Consider the following 20,478-nt stretch of genomic DNA (forward strand, 5'->3'; position numbering starts at 1 on the left):
GAGGCTCAATTCCAAGAAGAGCGTTCTTTCTCCGGTACAGAAAATAACGCATCTAGGAGTGAACTGGGATTCGGTCTCTATGCAGGCTCGTCTGTCTCAGCCTCGCATAGGGTCGATCCTCTCAGCCATGAAAGGGGTGAAACTAGACCAGCCACTCACTGTAAAACAGTTTCAGAGGCTGTTAGGTCTCATGGCAGCAGCGTCCAACATAATTCCTTCGGGTCTGCTATACATGAGACCTTTGCAGTGGTGGCTCAAAACCAAGGGCTTTTCCCCGAAGGGGAACCCTTTTCGCATGATCAAGGCAACGCGGCGGTGTCTCCGCACCTTGGTCATGTGGAAGGACCCTTGGTTTCCGCCCCAAGGTCCGTTGCTGGGGGCACCGTGTCAGCGTGCGTCTCTGACCACGGATGTCTCCCTGACGGGCTGGGGGCGACCATGAGTGGTCGTTCAGCCCAGGGCCTGTGGCAGGAACACCAGCATTCATGGCACATAAATTGCCTGGAAATGATGGCAGTGTTTCAGGCTCTGAAGCACTTCCTGCTATATCTCAGGGGCCGGCATGTGCTTGTTCGCACATACACTACATCAGTGGTCTCCTATATAAATCAACAGGGGGGTCTAAGATCTCGTCGCTTATACAAGTTGGCGCGCCTTATCCTCCTGTGGGCTCAGGGAAAGTTGCTTTCGGTCAGGGCAATGTATATCCCAGGGAGCCAGAATGTGGAAGCAGACATCCTGTCGAGGCAGGGGCAAAGGCCCGGGGAGTGGAGACTCCACACCGAGGTGGTGGATCTCCTTTGGGAGAAATATGGCAGGGCTCACGTAGACCTGTTTGCCACGCACAAGAACTCTCATTGTCCGCTATGGCTCTCCCTGTCGCTGCCAGCTCCTCTGGGACTGGATGCCATGGTACAGGAGTGGCCGAGGCTCCCCCTGCATGCTTTCCCCCCGATTGCTCTGCTTCCGGGAGTTCTAGAGAGAGTGCGCCGGGACGGGGCCCGTCTTCTGCTAGTAGCCCCGTTTTGGCCGGGCCGAGTATGGTTCTCGGACATTGTGTCTCTTCTCGATGGCTCTCCCCTGAAGATTCCGATCAGGAGGGACCATCTCTCTCAAGCGGGCGGGGTCTTCGTGTACCCTCGCCTGGAGTTGTGGAAACTGTGGGCTTGGCCTCTGAGGGGGCCCAGCTCATAAGGTCTGGTCTCTCGGCCAACAAGTTGTTGAGATCATTCTATCTGCAGGACAGATTCTCCGCTGGGTTAGCCCCCTCCACATTTCCTTCAGAAACCATTCTAATATGAGGATTTATTTATTATGTATCCTAAAAAAAGTATCACAGGTTATGAAAAAATATTAAGCAGCAGAACTGTTTCCAACTTTATTAATGAATCATCATATTATAATAATTTCTTAAGGATCATGTGACACTGAAGACTGGAGGAATGATACTGAAAATTCAGCTTTGCATCACAGAAATAAATGATAATTTAAAGTATAATTAATTGGACTCGAGCCTCGACTCGGACTCGAACTTGAACTCAGGTAATGGTGACTCGACTTGGACTCGACTCGTACTCTTTTTTTAGTGACTCGGACTTGGACTCGGATTTGGAACACTGGGACTCAAGACTCGACTCGGACTCGACAGTTGGTGACTCGACTACAACACTCTGTGAGAGTGTAAGCTCTCTGAGCACAGTGCAGAATGTCACCGAGATCTCTTATGAAACTTTAGAGGACACAAACAAGAGAGAATGTCATTTTTTGTCTCAGGAGAAACTTGTGAGAAGCAGGAGACTTAATGTATCAATTTGATGTTCACTTCATCTTATTTCTGGCTAGGAGAAAGATGTGAGTTGAGAAGATCTCATGTTTGATTTTCCTTTCCTCTGGGAGAATTTTTCAATGTTTAAGGAACCTCTTCATCATACACATTAAAGACATTTCACAAGTTTGTGTGCCCATATAATCTTCGTGAAAGTGGTAAACAGATATGGTTTGCTATCTGCTATAGAGGGGCTCGGAGAGGATATTCTACCCGAGCTTCAATTGACCCGCTATAACAGGCAAATTGAATGAATAAAATAATGAATGTGTAACAAACTGCTCTGAGACTGAAGGGTTGAAGATCCAAACGCAGTATTTATTGAAGAGTAATCAAAAGTCGTAGTCCATAGAACAGGCAAAAGGTCATAAAAGGAAATCAGTCCGAAAAGGCAAACAAAACAAAAGGGACAGGTAAAAGGGTAATCCATGGAAAAGGCAAGAAATCAAAGACCAAGATACATGAAACTAGGGAAACACTCAGAAATGCAGTTGGGACCCTAAACAAGACTTCACACTGAATGACTGAGTGAACAAGGTATATACAGGCAGAGGTAAGGAGGTGATGAGACACAGGTGTAAACAGTGAGTGCTAATAAGTCCTAGCCAAAGGATTATGGCTAATGTAGTTTGTGATGGAGTGACAGTCCGGGGTGGAGTGCCCTCTGGTGGCGATCATGGGCACTCACAGTCTGCAGCAGCAGTCAGGCATTGAGCGGGGCACTGCAGCAGTGTTTGCAAATTGGCGGTGCACTGCAGCAGGATAAAGCAAAGCACTGCAGCAGCATTCTCAAACTGGCGGGGCACTGCAGCAGCAGTCTCAAAATAGCGGGACACTGCAGCAGCATCGAGCAAAGCACTGCAGCAGCATTCTCAAACTGGCAGGGCACTGCAGCAGCCTCCAGCATTCTCGAATTGGCGGAGCACTGCAGCAGCATTCGCAAAATGGCGGGGCACTGCAGCATCATCAAGCAAAGCACTGCAGCAGCATTCTCAAACTGGCGGGGCACTGCAGCAGCAGTCTCAAAATAGTGGGGCACTGCAGCAGCATCGAACAAAGCACTGCAGCAGCATTCTCAAACTGGCAAGGCACTGCAGCAGCCTCCAGCATTCTCAAATTGGCGGGGCACTGCAGCAGCAGTCTCAAAATGGTGTGTCTCTGCAGTGGCAGTCTCAAAATGGCGGGGTAATGCAGCAGCATTGAGCAAAACACTGCAGCGGCAGTCTCAAGATGGCGGGGCACTGCAGCGGCAGTCTCAAGATGGCGGGGTAATGCAGCGGCAGTCTCAAAATGGCGGGGCACTGCAGCGACAGTCTCAAGATGGCGGTGTAATGCAGCAGCAGTCTCGAATTGGCGGGGCACTGCAGCGGCCGTCTCAAAATGGAGGGGCACTTCAGTGGCAGTCTCAAAATGGTGCGGCACTGCAGTGGCAGCCTCAAGATGGCGGGGCACTGCAGCTGCAGTCTCAGGATGGCGGGGCACTGCAGCGGCAGTCTCAAAAGGGCGGGCACTGCAGCGGCAGTCTCAAAATGGCGTGGCACCGCAGCGGCAGTGTCAAGCAAAGCATGGCAGCGGCAGTCACAAAATAGCGAAGCACTGCAGTGGCAGTATCAAATTGAGAAGGACTGCAGCGGCTGCATCAAATTGGAGGACCACAACAGCAGCAGTATTAAATTGTGGAGCAATGGACACTGCAGCGGCAGGAAGCACTGCAGTGGCAGCATCAAATAGGAGAAGCACTGCAGCATCAAATTGGCGGAGTACTGCGGTAAAAGCATTAAAAATGAGAAGCACGGCGCATAAAATTGTCGGAGCACTGCAGCGGCAGCATCAAATTGTGGAGCACTGCAGCATCAAATTGCGGAGCACTGCAGCGACTGCATCAAATGGTGGAGCACTGCAGCGGCTGCATCAAATGGTGGAGCACTGCAGTGGCAGCATAAAATTGGAAGAGCATTGCAGTGGCGGTATCAAATTGTGGCTCACTGCAGCATCGAAAAAGGAGGAGCACTGCAGTGGCAGCATCAAATTGTGGAGCAATGCAGCATCAAATTGCGGAGCACTGCAGCGGCTGCATCAAATAGGAGAACTGCGGTGGCAGTATCAAATAGGAGGAGCACTGCAGCGGCAGCATCAAACTGGAGGAGCAACGCAGCGGCAGTATCAAAATAGGAGGAGCACTGCAGCGTCAAAATGACGGAGCACTGCAGTGGCAGCATTAAATAGTAGGGGCACTGCAGTCGGAGCATCTAACGGAGGAGCACTGCAGTAGCAGCATCAAATAGGAGGAGCACTGTAGGGGCAGCGTCAAAATGACGGAGCACTGTAGTGGCAGCATTAAATAGTAGGGGCACTGCAGTGGCAGCATTAAACTGGAGGAGCACTGTAGTTGCAAGCGAAGCCCTAGAGCATAAAGCGAGGGACTGTGGCATCAAGTGAAGGACTACAACGGTGATATCTAGTAAAGCCAAATACTGCAGCAGCAGTATCAAATTGGCAGAGCACTGCAGCATCAAGCGAAGATGGCTTCTTTGATGAGGCTGAGGTCTGAACAAAAGTAAAATCGAAAGGCTTCTGAGGACCACCAACCCAGTAGTTTAATTGATGGTCTGGCAGTCCTTTTTTGGCCTGCAGTGGTGTCTGCTCCATTGCGGAAGAAGTGAGGTGAATACAAGTAAGCCTAAATACCAGAGTGGGTGGGGATTTGCTGAAGCTTTTTAATGAACTTCACTGCCTGGTGACAGGAAGGTTGTTCTCATCAGCAAACAGCGGGTCGAGAAGTGAGGAGCCCTGCACCTCCCTGTGGCAAGGGAGAAGGAAAGATATTGATATTGCTGGATTGCTGGATGTTTGCGTGTTGCTGCAAGAACGCTAAATGCGGCGTGAGAGTGTGAGTTTTTGGTGAAAACATACGAGCAGATCGTGAAGTTGCGCTTTTGAATTCTTCTGGGTGAAATGGAAAACCCGCGCTGGATAACGCTTGCCTGAGCGCGTTGACGGACCATTTCTCAGCAGGAGGTACAAGGCTTAACGTTACTGCTGAAGAGGATGATGTTGATGATGATGAAGGTCTCGATGTATCATGATGAGGATTGAACGAGCCCTGTGATGATTCTAAATGGAAGAAGAGAGAGGTTTTCTTGAGCGAGGTGTTATGTGAAGCGGAGAGACCGGCGATCTGGCGATCAACAGGTGAAAAGAGCAGCGAAGCCAGCCAAGCAGAGTTGGGCAGGCCAAATGCTTCAGGAACTAAAAAGGGGAAGAGGTAAGCTGCTGGTTTTATACCTTGGTATTAATTGAAAGATTAGTTGGGCATACTCCTCCCGACATTACGTTTATTAACTTCACGTGCTGCAGTATTTCAAGCAACTGGAAGAAAAACTCATGGGTTCATCATTGAGTCTGCAGATGGTGAGATAAATGTTCCACTTCTTACTCTCATTGGCCCTCATTTATCAAAAGTGCGTACACCAAATTTCCAGCGTACACCTTGCGTACACCCAAACCCACGGTGACTTTGAGATTTATCAATATGGACGTTGGCGTACGGCACGCTCCAATCCTACGCCAGCTCAGGAGGTGGTGTACGCACGTTTGAGTTAGTGGGAAAATGCGCAGAAAAACAATTCCTAACACCACAAAACGCACTGGCAAGATATGCTATATGATCCACTGTTAAAAACCACAACAACAACATTCAGTGTTTATTTTTGTGCAACATGAACGTCAATGTTTAATTTTTGTGACTTTACCAAAGCGTTTGATTTTTAGGCATATGTATTCCTCCAGTCGCGAGCCTGTGCGCTTTATCTGACGTTTCAGGCCCGTCTGGCCCGGCAGCTGCGCACGGACTGGGACTAAAATAATTCAGACTGACAAAATAATAAAAATGACCTTCTTCTTTTAAATAATAATAAAATCAATAAAAACGACACTCTTCTTCTGAATAACAAGCGTCATTAAGAATAATAATCATAATAATAATAAGAAGACTCTTACAAATTGTCATGTAATTATTAATGTGAATGAATCTTACTCCACATCACATCAGCATCACTATTGTACCCCAATAAATGTCCCGTGATACGAAATTAAATGCTAATTTTTTCAAAATGTGCTGTAAAATAATGCATTGTGATGGTAATTTATCATCCAAACAGCTATTTAAACTGCTGGAGTGCGCTTCTCAACCTCCACACTATTAACAATAGGCTACTCGTTATTTGTGTCCATATTTTGTTTTTGTAGGTGCCTTTAATCCCACTCTTTAAACTCCCAAATAAAACAATTTCGTTTTTTTCCCACTTCCCTGGTGATCTCGATGGGCGCGTCTCAATCATCTCGCTAGTTCAGTAGTCAGAGCACTGATCAGGGAGTCAGCCCATTGACTTATGCCCTAATCAGTGCCCTGACTAGTGGACTAGTGAGATGATTGAGCGCGCCCGATCTCCACGTCAGAGAAGTTTCGCTTCTTTGCCGTCTTCCGTGTGTCCATGGCGTAAAATGAGGGCGTGGGGGAGGCGGAGACTTGAATATATAGGGGCGTGTTATTCTAATGACGGTCGTTTTCAGCCGACGCATTTATCAAGGGCAAGTATTGCGTACACCTAGATTGCAGAGGTGTCCACAGCTTCATAAATCAGGCGGTGATAGGAGTGTAAGCATAATCTTACGCCAACATATACACCAGTTTCTACGCAAGATTGATAAATGAGGGCCATTGAGTGCAACCGTATGCCAGATAACAGATGAAATACCAACCACTGTTGCTGCACTTCACTATAGCCACCTAAATGTGATAATAGACAAGATACAACTGTGGCGAGGGGGTGTGGTTTAGCGAGGTCTGCAACAGAAGAGAGAGCCAGGAGATGAGCAGTGAGAAAGTGGGTCAAGTGCAAAAGTGCAAATGACAAACACCTGTGTCATGTTTCAGTAATTGGTATGGAGAGACCGGAAAAAAGCCACCAGCGAAAATTAGAAGCAAGGGAGAGAGAGGCGGACTGCAGACTTGTGCCTATGATGCTGGACTGACTATATCCATTTCTCTTTCTGAAGCTGAATACACTGAAATATGTGTCTTCTCGAATGCCTCCATGAAGGCTATCTCAGCTGTTGCATAGTTGAGCGCCTTAGATTAGAATGGCAGTACAGAGGTTGGCTTTATTCTTGGCTCCAAAGCCTGATCTGTCTGTGCTGTCGAACTGACTAGTACGTGACTACGCAGTCTGGTACGTTTCCTCTGAGCAAATTCCTGCCGACCATGGCTCTCGTTCTGTTTCATCTGCCAAGCTTAACCCCTTGCCTGTCACCCTCTCATTTTGGCAAGTGGGGCTTTTTTTACATACCCATGGTAAAAAGGCTGCTGCTTACAAGTTATTTTAAATATACATATCACAATATATATTTAGAAAGTCAAAACTTGAGAGTTTACTGCTGAATTACTCAGAGATTTAGTGATATGGAGATATATAGGCTCAAACATATAATAATTTAACTAATTAAAAATATAATATTAAATAATTAAAAACATTAAGAATATATTTTTAAATATACTAAAATATTATGTGAATGTAGTATAACAATTTATAACCACAACTAAAGTGAAGCCAGAAGTGGTGTCATTCTTTATTTTAAATCTGAGGCTATGTCCAAAACTATGAATTTTATAAAACATTTTCTAAGAACATATTTTCTAAGACCACTATCGAGTGTTTGTATTAGTTTCCTGTCGAAATATAATGGGGATCTTATTCATATAGTGACGTTAAAAAGTGTTATATTGAGTATTTCATATGGAGCTAATCGCTACACCATCAAGCAGTTACAATGTAAACATCCATTATTGATATAAAATAGCCGAAATCACATGAAAAAATCACACAAAATCCTTAGGCCATAGCTATTGTGTGTTTATTAGCTTCTTAGTTCATGTGTAGAAATGTAGAATTTGTTCGTTATTCACAGACACAGAATGAGGAAGTCAACAGAGAACATCGTCATGCAGATGGGCAGTATTGGGGCACATAAGATGATTGACAGCTCTAGTGGACAAATGAGCACATGATGACTCATCTGACGCAAATCAGGAAGAGGAGAGACGGAGAGAGCTATGTACATTGCTGTGTTCCAGTTTGTTTTTATAATGCCCTTCACTCACTAACTTCACTCCATCTTGTTCACTCGGGTGTGGTTCATTGCTTACGTTGCATGAGTGCCCACTACTAATAGAACCTTTGTTTATTTATTTATTTTATTTATTCCTTTTATGAAATTGCTTAATGCAGCATTCTATATGTATATACAGGTCCTTCTCAAAAAAATTAGCAATAATGAAAAATAATAATGATAATAATTATTAAAATAATTAATTAATTTTAAATAATTAATAATTATTAAAATAATAATGATAATAATTATTAAAAATAATAATTCAAATAATAATGAATAATGAAAAAGTTCATTATTCTATATAATGTAATGATACAAATTAAACTTTCATATATTTTAGATTCATTGCACACCAACTGAAATATTTCAGGTCTTTTATTGTTTTAATACTGATGATTTTGGCACTCAGCTCATGAAAAATCTAAAAAAATTAGCATATTTCATCCGACCAATAAAAGTGTTTTTAATACAAAAAAAGTCAACCTTCAAATGATAATGTTCAGTTATGCACTCAATACTTGGTCGGGAATCCTTTTGCAGAAATGACTGCTTCAATGCGGCGTGGCATGGAGGCAATCAGCCTGTGGCACTGCTGAAGTGTTATGGAGGCCCAGGATGCTTCGATAGCGGTTTTTGGGTCTTGCGTCTCTCAACTTTCTCTTCACAATATCCCACAGATTCTCTATGGGGTTCAGGTCAGGTCAGGAGAGTTGGCAGGCCAATTGAGCACAGTAATACCATGGTCAGTAAACCATTTACCAGTGGTTTTGGCACTGTGAGCAGGTGCCAGGTCGTGCTGAAAAACTAAATCTTCATCTCCATAAAGCTTTTCAGCAGATGGAAGCATGAAGTGCTCCAAAATCTCCTGATAGCTGGCTGCATTGACCCTGCCCTTGATAAAACACAGTGGACCAACACCAGCAGCTGACATGGCACCCCAGACCATCACTGACTGTGGGTACTTGACACTGGACTTCAGGCATTTTGGCATTTCCTTCTCCCCAGTCTTCCTCCAGACTCTGGCACCTTGATTTCCGAATGACATGCAAAATTTGCTTTCATCCAAAAAAAGTACTTTAGACCACTGAGCAACAGTCCAGTGCTGCTTCTCTGTAGCCCAAAAGTGGCTTGACCTGGGGAATGCAGCACCTGTAGCCCATTTCCTGCACATGCCTGTGCACGGTGACTCTGGATGTTTTTACTCCAGACTCAGTCCACTGCTTCCGCAGGTCCCCCAAGGTCTGGAATCGGTCCTTCTCCACAATCTTCCTCCGGGTCCGGTCACTTCTTCTCGTTGTGCAGAGTTTTTTGCCACACTTTTTCTTTCCCACAGACTTCCCACTGAGGTGCCTTGATACAGCAGCCTATTCGTTCATAAATTTCTTTCTGTGTCTTACCCTCTCGCTTGAGGGTGTCAATGATGGCCTTCTGGACAGCAGTCAGGTCGGCAGTCTTACCCATGATTGCGGTTTTGAGTAATGAACCAGGCTAGGAGTTTTTAAAAGCCTCAGGAATCTTTTGCAGGTGTTTAGAGTTAATTAGTTGATTCGGTAACACTTTACTTGAAGGGGTGTGCATAAGACTGACATGACACCTTCATAATTATGACATAACACGTGTCATGAATATGAAGGAGTTTTATACATGTTTATGACAACTGTCATTAAGTGTCATTCGCTTAATTATGTCATTTTTAATGCAATGATGACATTTCGGAGTTGTCTTTGTTATGACAACTTGACATAAACCAATACATCATAACCTGTCAATGTCTTTGTCATGACAACTTGACATTACCAAGACAACATAACCTGTCATAAACAGACATGAAATGACATAGCAGATTAATTATCAAAATTAAGAAACTACTTAGCTTTTTGGGTTTACATTACATTAGTTGCTAGGCAACGTGGGGGAGAGGATGCTGGCGTTGTCTGTTCGCCGCTTCTCCACCCACAAATCATGTTAACTTTACTATCAAATTTAGATTTTATTTTATTTTCTTATGTTTGTGACTAGTCTAACAGAGCTACTATTGGGACTGTTGCTGATTGCTGGCAGCCACTGAGAGGACGTTGTTTGCCGTTGTTTCACAGCTTCTCTTCTGTTTTTGTTTGAATTTGTGGTTGGTTTTGGTTTGAAGGACATTTGATGTTGCTCACTGCGGCTGCTCTCTCTTCTGGGTGTCGGCTGCTCACTGGTGGTCTCCCTCGGGCTTGAACTGCATGGTGGCTGAAGTTTGCTCCAGGCTAGCGTCATCAGCGTCCGGCATGATGTTGAGATGTAATTTTTACTTGTTATTCATGTATTGTTATTTTTCCCTTTGTTGCACTTTGAGATTCTTCAGAATGAAAAGTGCGTTATAAATAAAATCTATTATTATTATTATTATTATTATTATTATTATTATTATTATTATTAAACTGTCATGTGGTTGGTTTTGACGTTGGCTGTCATTAGGCTATTATAATGTCATGATTTTTTTATAAATTTAATTTGTCATTTACATGTCATTAAGTGTCAATACTCTGTCAAAATATTTTATAACATTGTCATGAATATATTTCTTGACCTAAACTACAGTGGTACAAGTTGAATTTGTCATTAACATGTCATTAAGTGTCAATACTGTGTCAAATTATTTCATAACTTTGTCATGAATATATTTCTTGACCTAAACTACAGTGGTACAAGTTGAATTTGTCATTAACATGTCATTAAGTGTCAATACTCTGTCAAATTATTTTATAACAGTGTCATGAATATTTAGCTTGACCTGAAATATGGCATCATAGAGGAAATCGTACAGAGTCATTAAAAACTATTAATATAACTCAAAATGATAGAGTGGCATAGACATATACACCTATGATGTCTATGGTGGGACCACTGGTTATGTGTATGCTGTAACAGTTGTTGACAGAGCCTCAGTCAGGTTAGTTTGTTTAGGTGTTTAATGTCAATTTAGTTTAAGTAAAAACAATTCACAACAACGTAATTTTGGGTTTAATATACTTTATTTAAACTTTCGCTCACTCTTTAACGAATAGTTTGAGTTTATTCTTACCATTTCTTTGTTTGTCTGTTTGTTATGGCGGAGTCCCGTGTGCTGGTGCACCGTCAAAAGGGGTTCGGGCGGAAACGTTGGCCCTATATATAATGTTCCGGCCTAGGCTCTAGCCGCAACCATTCCTTGTTCAGCCCGGGGTGGGGCTCTAAAGACTATTTCTCTTATTTTTATACATCGGAAGATAATTTATAAAGTGAAGTCATTTGACAAAGTGTTATTTTTCTGTGTTTGTTTATGTGTGTATATGATGTTGATATATATATATATATATATATATATATATATATATATATATATATATATATATATATATATATATATATATATATATATATATATATATATATATATATATATATATATATATATATATATATATATATATATATGTTTATTTTGTGTAATGGCCATTATTTGTGTACGTGTTTTCCCCTTTTTGCGTTAATTGGTGCTGGTCACCTGTGTATAAATTCATGCCTTGTGTTTTTAAGAGTCAGTTCTGTGAGAGGGCAGGTCTTAAAAATTAAATGATTGATTTTATTTCTCGAACTCCTGTTCATATTTTTAAGACATTTGAAATTGTCTATTATCTAACCTTCTGTTGAAGCTGGTGGAGGAAACTTAAAAAAATAAAATAAAACGTTGTGAACTGAAAAATATTAATGATGCTGTTATTAAAAAAATAATTTGACAGCGTATTAACACCTAATTACATTTTAATGACAAATTAAACTTTTGCCACTGAAAATTTTTTTATGACATTATAATGGCCTCAGTCAACATCAAAACCAACCACATAACAGTTTAAGGTTAACCCTATAAGCTAAGTAAGTTTCTTAAATTTTATGTCATGTTTATGACAGGTTATGTTGTCTTGGTAATGTCAAGTTGTCATGACAAAGACACTGACAGGTTATGATGTATTGGTTTATGTCAAGTTGTCATAACAAAGACAACTCCGAAATGTCATCACTGCATTAAAAATGATATAATTAAGCGAATGACACTTAATGACAGTTGTCATAAACATGCATAAAAACTCCTTCATATTCATGACACGTGTTATGTCATGATTATGAAGGTGTCATGTCAGTCTTATGCACACCCCTTCAAGTAAAGTGTTACCGTTGATTCAGATGATTAGGTTAATAGCTCGGTTAGAGAACCTTTTCATGATATGCTAATTTTTTGAGACAGGAATTTTGGGTTTTCATGAGCTGTATGCCAAAATCATCAGTATTAAAACAATAAAAGACCTGAAATATTTCAGTTGGTGTGCAATGAATCTAAAATATATGAAAGTTAATTTTTTATCATTACATTATGGAAAATAATGACCTTTATCACAATATGCTAATTTAGGTTGTTAGGTTGTTTTAAATGTAGAGTTGTTTGTAGAGTTGAGTTGTTTTTGTGGTGGGGTAAATTAATCTGTCTAAGGTCAGCAGCCATATCCCCCTGTAGCCCAAGACTGGTTTCCCACTGAAGATAAACAGGGCTGAGCCTGTGACCTGTTGCACAAAGCTGGTTTCAGTTGTTACCCAGGTAAGTTCGAGATTAGTTTGAGCAAACTCTGTTTTTTCGGGCTCAAGAAGGTAGATTGGTTTTTGGCGGTGTCCATAACCATGGTAACTTGCACTACACGGCTAACCTGCTCTGGAGCAGGTTTTATTCTGGGTTAGAGATCGCAAGCCCGAACTGGACCAATCAACTGCAAGTAAAGATGCAATAAAGCCACACCCCCTGTATCTCTTCATCCAGATTAATCAGTTTATAATGAAAAAAACTTTAGAAATAAAATTGTGGTGCTAGTTCTTTAAATTCTCTAAACTCTTTTGGTGCTAATTATTTATAATATTTATATTGTATGAATTATAATCACTTTGAATTAATATAATATGTTCATATAAATACTATATTGATTGACAAGTAGCCAAATAGTATATATAATACATGCATTGATAATTCTTTTAAACAACACGTATTCATTTGAGCTCTTTATAAACCTATAATTATAAGGCATATTTCTTTGATTCACATCATCCATTGCTATAGTCAGATATTCTTTAAGCTGCCTTCTTAAACTGTCGCTACAGCAGCAGTGTTTATTCGTGCATTGTAAACGCATTTAATTTCATGATCATTTTCAAAATGATCTCTCATTCTTCAGAAGAGAAGTGAATCAAACAGACACTATGATTGGCTGTTTGCCACACACGTCACACTTTTAGGTGCATGCACTTCAGAGTTAATTGCTAACTCTGGATTAAACCTGAGTTGACAGAGAAAGTTTATACCAAGCTTTGAGAAACTGTTGAACTTTATCTAAACCAGGTTAGATTTATCTGGATTTGTCCAGATACTTGAAACTCAGAGTTTGTTCAACTAGCTTCATGCAACAGGCCTCTGGTCAGTACCTGGATGGGAGACCAACTGGGAAAACTAGGTTGCTGCTGGTAGAGGTGTTAGTGAGGCCAGCAGGGGGCGCTCACCTTGTGGTCTGTGTGGTCCTAATGCCCCAGTATAGTGATGGGGACACTATACTGACAAAGAGCACCGTCCTTCGGATGAGATGTTAAACCGAGGTCCTGACTCTCTGTGGTCGTTAATAATCCCAGGATGGCCTTCGATAAAGAGTAGGGGTGTAAACCCGGCATCCTGGCCAAATTTCCCCATTGGCCCCTGTCCATCATGGCCTCCTAATAACCCCATATACTGATTGGCTTCATCACTCGGTCTCCTCTCCACCAATCAGGTGGTGTGTGGTGAGCGTTCTGGCACAATATGGCTGCAGTTGCATCATCCAGGTGGATGCTACACATTGGTGGAGGTTGAGGAGATTTCCCCTTCTATGTAAAGTGCTTTGAGTGCCTAGAAAAGCGCTATATAAATGTAATGAATTATTATTATTATTATTATTATTATTATTATTATTATTATTATTATTATTATTATTATTAATGATACAGAGTTTGTCTAGATAAAGTAAGAGTGTGATACCGTCTATGATCGTTAACTGCAAAGGGGTTAAGGCCACAACCTGACTCACAGGACCTTCATTTTTGCACTCCATCAGAGCAGCTCTCTGATAACCCAAGCTCATACAACCTTATTGAGCCAGAGGAAGGGGTATAAATTTGCCCAGAGGTTGAAATCTTGTCTACCCACGTCAAAGAGAATCGGTGGTGTTCCAAAAGATTTGACCAATCTCAGACTGGTGAACAGTCATCAGAGCCATGGCACGGCTGCATCACTTACTGATCTGTAAGCAATCTCCTGAAAGCAGAGGAAATCGTCATCAAGACTGTACAACATAAAGTGTATGCAGATGAGCACCACTTACAAGGGTGATATTCCCTCACACAGTCCACTTTTTAAGTTGAATCCAATCATCGACAACAACGGTTTGTTAAGAGGGACATCAGACAAGCAAGGAGATAGGAGCTAGTAGATAAAGAAATGAATCCCCTAATCATCCCAGCTCACCACCACATCACAGTCGTACTGGTCATACATTTTCATGACCGTGGGCAGAATCAGGGCAGACATCTTATGGTGGGAACTATAATATCTAATGGCTTTTGGATAATTGGGGCTAAACAAATCATTAGCAGTACTATCCAGAGGTGTGTTACTTTCTGTAAACTAAGAGGCAAGATGGAGGAACAATAGATGGCTGACCTGCCAGCGGAAAGTGGATCCACCCAAGTGGATTTTCTTTTGTTGGCTTAGATGTGTTTGGACCATGGTAGGTGATCTCACTGAGCAGTAGGGGCGGCTAAGCAAATAGCAAGAGGTGGGCGGTGTTGTTCTCTGTGTGTATATATGAGTTCACATAGAGGCGATTGAGTCAATGTATTTGTTTTTTTCAGGGGGATGAGGACAATCATGGACCTGTTTTATTTCCTGGTTTGACACGTCATACCTTAAGTAAAATATTTAAAAAAAACTAAGGAGGTGTGTATAGATTTTAGAAAAGAGTCTTTGATGAGTGTAACTACTATTAAAGGAGAGCCAATTCAGAGTGTGAGTGAGTATAAATACCTTGGGGTTGTTCTTTACAAGTTGAGGTGGGATAAATTGACTGAAGCTGTGTACAAAAAAGGGAGAGCAAAGACTATACTTCCTTAGGAAGATGGTGTTATTTAATGTAATCATTCCAATACTAAGATTGTTCTGTAATTCTTTTATTGAAAGAGTTTTGACTGTTTGCATCACCTGTTGGTTTGGAAATGTCACAGTCGAACAAAATAATTCACTTAGAAAAATTTTAAGTACTGGTAAGTTCACTGGCATCCAGAGGTGTCAAAAGAATTCACATTCATTACTCAAGTAGAAGTATAGATACTAGGGTTTAAAAATACTTAGTTGAAGTTGAAGTATCAACTAAAGCTTTATACTTAAGTAAAAGTGTAAAAGTACTGGTTTCAAAACTACTTAAAAGTATAAAAGTAATGAAGGAAAAAAAAAAAATTTTTACATGAAGGACAAGGGGTCAGGCCATGCCACAGGGGCCTATAGTGCGCTACCCCACCTCCCCAAAATGTGTTTCTAAAGGCCACAATGACTGTAATGATATTAAAATGTTAATGTGATGCACTGTGTGATACTGAGCATTCATTTGTTTCATGGAGCAGAAGATTTGATGACTAGTTGCCTAAGTATTGTAATGGTGCAAAAAGTCAAAGTTCAGAGGCTTGTTATCAATAATCTTTATTGGAATATAAAAAGGTACATCAGCTTAGCTGCAGAAATCTGTGTAGGCAACAGACAAGAAAATCTGTGTCATTTGTCACATTTAACAATGTTACATTTAACTAAACGATGTAAAACACTTTGGACTTGATCCTGTATTTCAACAAAAAGGTAATCTACATCAGGATCTTCATCAGTTAAGCACAGAACATGAAAAAGATTTACCAATAGGCTTGTTTCAATCGCAAAAGCAGCTGGTTCTCAAAATTCTTTGAACCAATGCATGCTCTTCTTGGCCTAAAGATCATCCCTGCAACACTAAACAGTCTTTCACAGGCTGCTGAGGCAGGGAGTGCTGTATTAAGCTTAAGTGATAGCTTGCACACAGCTGGGAAGGACTTCAGTACCTCTACTGTGTCTCCTGGGCATCCCAGGTATGCATCCAACTACTGTGTTGTTTCAGGAGGGCCAGTCTTCTTCAAGGAGGAAAATAAGTCCTCTTCCTCAGATGATTGGGAGCCCTCCTCACTGATGTGATTCTCAGCCTGACCTTCCAAATGACTTCTGATATAGTCAAGGGCTGTGGTAAAAAAAAAAAAAAACAATCAGACCAATTTAGACCGTATGACAGTATTGTTATTGTGTATTGGATAGTATGTGTGTGTGTGTGTGTGTGTGTGTGTGTGGTCATTAAATGTCATTTTAAACTCATGTCACTGTCTCCATAGAAATTGCATGCATTAAGGGGAAGTTGAGAAGTGAGACACTTGCCAAGTTTGAGGATATTTTCGTCACTTGTCCAGCAGGTCTTACATTTGGGAACTAGAATGGCTGCGGCTATCAGCTCTGGATCTGCAAGCATCTCGCCGAAGCGTTTTTCAAGGCCTGAAAGTAGTGCAGCAATCAAAGGGTCACAGAACTTGGAGGTGACGTGAAGGTGCTGGAGCTTGGTATTTAGTAGAGTTATGGTGGGGACCAACCATCCCATCTGCACACTGGATTCTCCCTGAAGAACATACAGGGCCATTGCAACTGGGCTCATCGTCTTTGCATATTCTGCAAGAAATGCAAGTTCTGCTGGAGTAAACCTGTACAAAGAAAAGAAAAACAACATGGAATATTTAGCCTACTTAATGTAGCACCTTCAACTGGAGGAACTGATCATTCAAAAGGAAAAATAGTGTCATCTGATACTTTTAGAAATGTAGTTGTGTTGCTACAAATCACATCCATAGTAAATATGGGGACTGCATATTGGTATAGTGCATACATGTGTTCTAAATTTTTTCAAAGTATATAACTATGATTTAATCTATTGTTAATCACTTAACTGAAATGCAGAAAAAATAAGCACTTACTTTGGTGTATCTAGTTCACTGTAGACAGCTGCAAGGGCTGCTTCACCTTGTTCTCTTGTGATCCTCACTATTCTTTCTACGGCTGAGAAGAGTGAATTCCACCTGGTAGCAACAGGCCTTACGAGTTGGAGTTTGCAGTGGTCTTCGATTACTTCAGATGCGGTTGTTGATCTTGAACTTTTGTTCCACAGGCTAGAGCATTTGGCAAATGTGGACATTGACACACGTTTGTACAGTGGGTTGGCTTCTGCTTTTGTAGCATCAACTGTGGACACTAAATTGAGGAGGTGGCAGGCACAGCGATGGTGCTTGGGTAGCTGGTATTCCAAGTAGTCATCTTCGTCCAACAGTGCTCCGGCATCAACAAATTCAACACCTTCAGCGCTTTCCTCTTCCTCATTGTAATCATCATTTTGACCATCATCCTCTTCTCCATCATTCTCTCCTTCAGGTTCAGGATTGTTGTTCTCGTCAGTCTGCCCAAAAACTCTGAAGGCTTTTAGGAAGTTTGATCCGTTTTCGGTTGTAGTACGAACAATCTTCTCTCTGATATTAAATTCTGTGTGAATATCATTTAGGGCAGCAGCCAGGGCAGAAAATGTATGGGACCCTTAAAGTTGCTTGCATGCCAGGGCAGCACAGGATCTCTGCATGGTCTGGGGGTTAAACCAGTGCGCAGTGACTCAGATAAAACCACGACGATGTGCCGTCCAGCAGTCTGTTGTTGTTGCTATAAACTCAATTTCACTAAGGGCAGCTTTCAGTTCTCTTTTCATTTCAACAGAGGCCTTTGTGACTTTGTTCACCACAGTATTGCGTGTCATGACATTTGTATTTGGCTGAAGATGTTTCACAAGATCAATAAAGCTCTGTTGCTGAACAATGTGTGGTGGGTGCAAGCCGTGGACAACAAATTTGAGGACAAATTTATCCACACTTGCCTGGGACACTCGTCGAGTCTCCCAAAGCTTGGTTTGTTTGAAGGGTGGGGCCAAAGAACCTTTAGTGGATGACTTCCTTTTGAGGGCTGCTGAAGTAAGTTGTGTGTACCTCTCTAGACTAATGGGGTGTTTCTTCTGTGGAGAAAATGAATGCACATGCACAGATTGAGATTCATATTATTTATCTCAAACCACAAGCTCAGACTATCTAGGACTTCCACACTGTATAAAGTCATGCTTGAAGTTAATGAATGAAAGTCAGATTACAAGTCAGGGAGCAGTTTCACTGGTCTATGCAATTATGGTGAGTAGACCAGAATATTGCTTAAAGCTGTTTTAGGACCACAAGTAGCTGCTGGCATGACTGAAAAGTAGCATTATTGATGAGAGCTCAGATAACATTTGACTAAAGTAGAATTTCAAATCTCACACAGAGCCTACCAAAGGAGTTAGCAACGTTGAATCATAGCCTACTGCTAGCAAGCAAACCATGGCATGTCTTGGCATTTTCCTAGCAGGGCTACACGATTTGGGGAAACTATTGTGATTATTCTGGTTAAAATTGCAATTTAAAATGCTTTTATTATTATTAATAATAATTAATAATATAAAAATATTTAACAAAATAAATACTACTATGACAATAACATTTTCAATATTAAAAACAAATTAAAAATATAATACAATAATATTTTACAGAAAACTTATTTTACAAAAAAAAGCTAGGTTACATGCAGACTAAATTCATTACAAAGGTCAGGATTTATATATATATATATATATATATATATATATATATATATATATATATCTGTGCTTTTTATCCGTGATGTCAATTACTTAAAGTCTATGTCTTTAATATAAAATATGAGCCTCTTAGGGAGGAAAAAACTAATGTACACTGAAGAAAAACATATGAATTGTTATTAATTTAGATAGAGAGAAATATTAGTTCTTATTTTTCAACCAAAAGTTTCATTCATAGGCCTACTGGAGCCAGAGGTAGTGACTCGACTGACGATATGAAGTGAGTTTAAAACATGTTATTAAATGTTGTATTTTGTTGGACATCAGGTTGATGAACACTTCACATTAGTAGGCCTAACGTTACTAGTTTGTGAAGACGTTTGGAATGTATGTTTTTTTTTTTTCCTGAAAACACGTTATGAACGACTCTCTTTCAGACCAAGCAGCATTTACTGATCACAGAGCGAGCTCTTTACTGACACGCTGGGCATATATTTATTTAAATAAAATCGCACATAACCCAAATCTCCATTGCGATTCAATTTAAATTAATCGTGCAGCCCTAGCACCAGAAAACATTGAAAATGTAACATTAGTATGTTCCTATAGGTTAAGGTTATTATAATGTTGTCAATAATCGACTGATAATAAACTTTCAGCTTACCTCAATATGCTTTTTCAAATTAGACGGCAAGTTTTTGAAAGCCATTAGCTCGTGGTACTTGGGTGCGCAGAGCTTGCAGCGCATTCGAAATGAGTTGTTTTTGCATCCACCCATTTCGAAAAATTCTTCCAGGTATGGCCAGGGATGTATAAGGGTTGGCTGGTCTTCCTGTCTACCACCCTCATCGCTGGTGCTTCGTTGGGACATTTCGCTCAAATTCTCTTCTTGAGTCTCTTCCACAGACATCTTCATACTTGGCTACACACGTCTTTGCTGGAGTGAGATGTCATGTGTCATGTGCAGCTGCGATAGATCGCGTACAAACCAATAGGGTGTCGGAATGTTGTATGTTTATACTTCTCATCCAACCACAATCAACTTCATTCTATTTGGACGCGATTTATCTGGATAGGTTTTTTTTTTTTTTTTGAACGATCGATAACAACCCAAACAAAAACAAGCCAAAATAAAATAGTAACGAGGCTATTTTTAAATGTAAGGAGTAGAAAGTAAAGATAAGATTATCTGTATAAGATACAGATTGCGTGAAAATGTAAGGAGTAGAAGTAAAAAGTAGGCTGAAAAATTATTACTCCAGTAAAGTATAGATACCCAAAATTTCTACTTAAGTAAGGTAACAAAGTATTTGTACTTCGTTACTTGACACCTCTGCTGGCATCCCTCTGACAGGTATAGAATAAATATATCAAACAAGATGTCTCCGTAAAGCTATGAAAATTATATTAGATGGTAGGCATCCTCTGTTTAATGCATTTGAGAGATTAGCATCAGGCCAGAGAGATAGAATGACAGTAAAACAAATTGCAACAAACATTCCCCCAAGGGGTTAGTAAAAGTCAACCACAACAACGACTTCCTCAAGTCTCATTAATGTTCTCAGAAGATTTTTTTCTATTAGAGGTCCTGGCAAGCAGCTGCGCTCTGACTGTGGGACGGATTTTGTTGGTGCCTCTAGGGAGATTAAAATGAGTTAGAACGAACAAACA

General features: G+C 40.9%; 1 protein-coding gene and 1 pseudogene across 1 annotated transcript in view; one reads left to right on the plus strand and one right to left on the minus strand.

Moving 5' to 3' along the window:
• The window catches only part of LOC137089647 (histamine H3 receptor), a 52,644-nt gene that overhangs the window by 20,543 nt on the left and 11,623 nt on the right, over window positions 1-20,478 (plus strand). The gene's annotated exons all lie outside the window — the stretch shown is intronic.
• Window positions 4,553-19,717, minus strand: LOC137089368 (uncharacterized; annotated as a pseudogene).

The sequence above is a fragment of the Pseudorasbora parva genome, chromosome 9 (genome assembly GCF_024679245.1).
Source record: "Pseudorasbora parva isolate DD20220531a chromosome 9, ASM2467924v1, whole genome shotgun sequence".
Taxonomy (NCBI): Eukaryota; Metazoa; Chordata; class Actinopteri; order Cypriniformes; family Gobionidae; genus Pseudorasbora; species Pseudorasbora parva.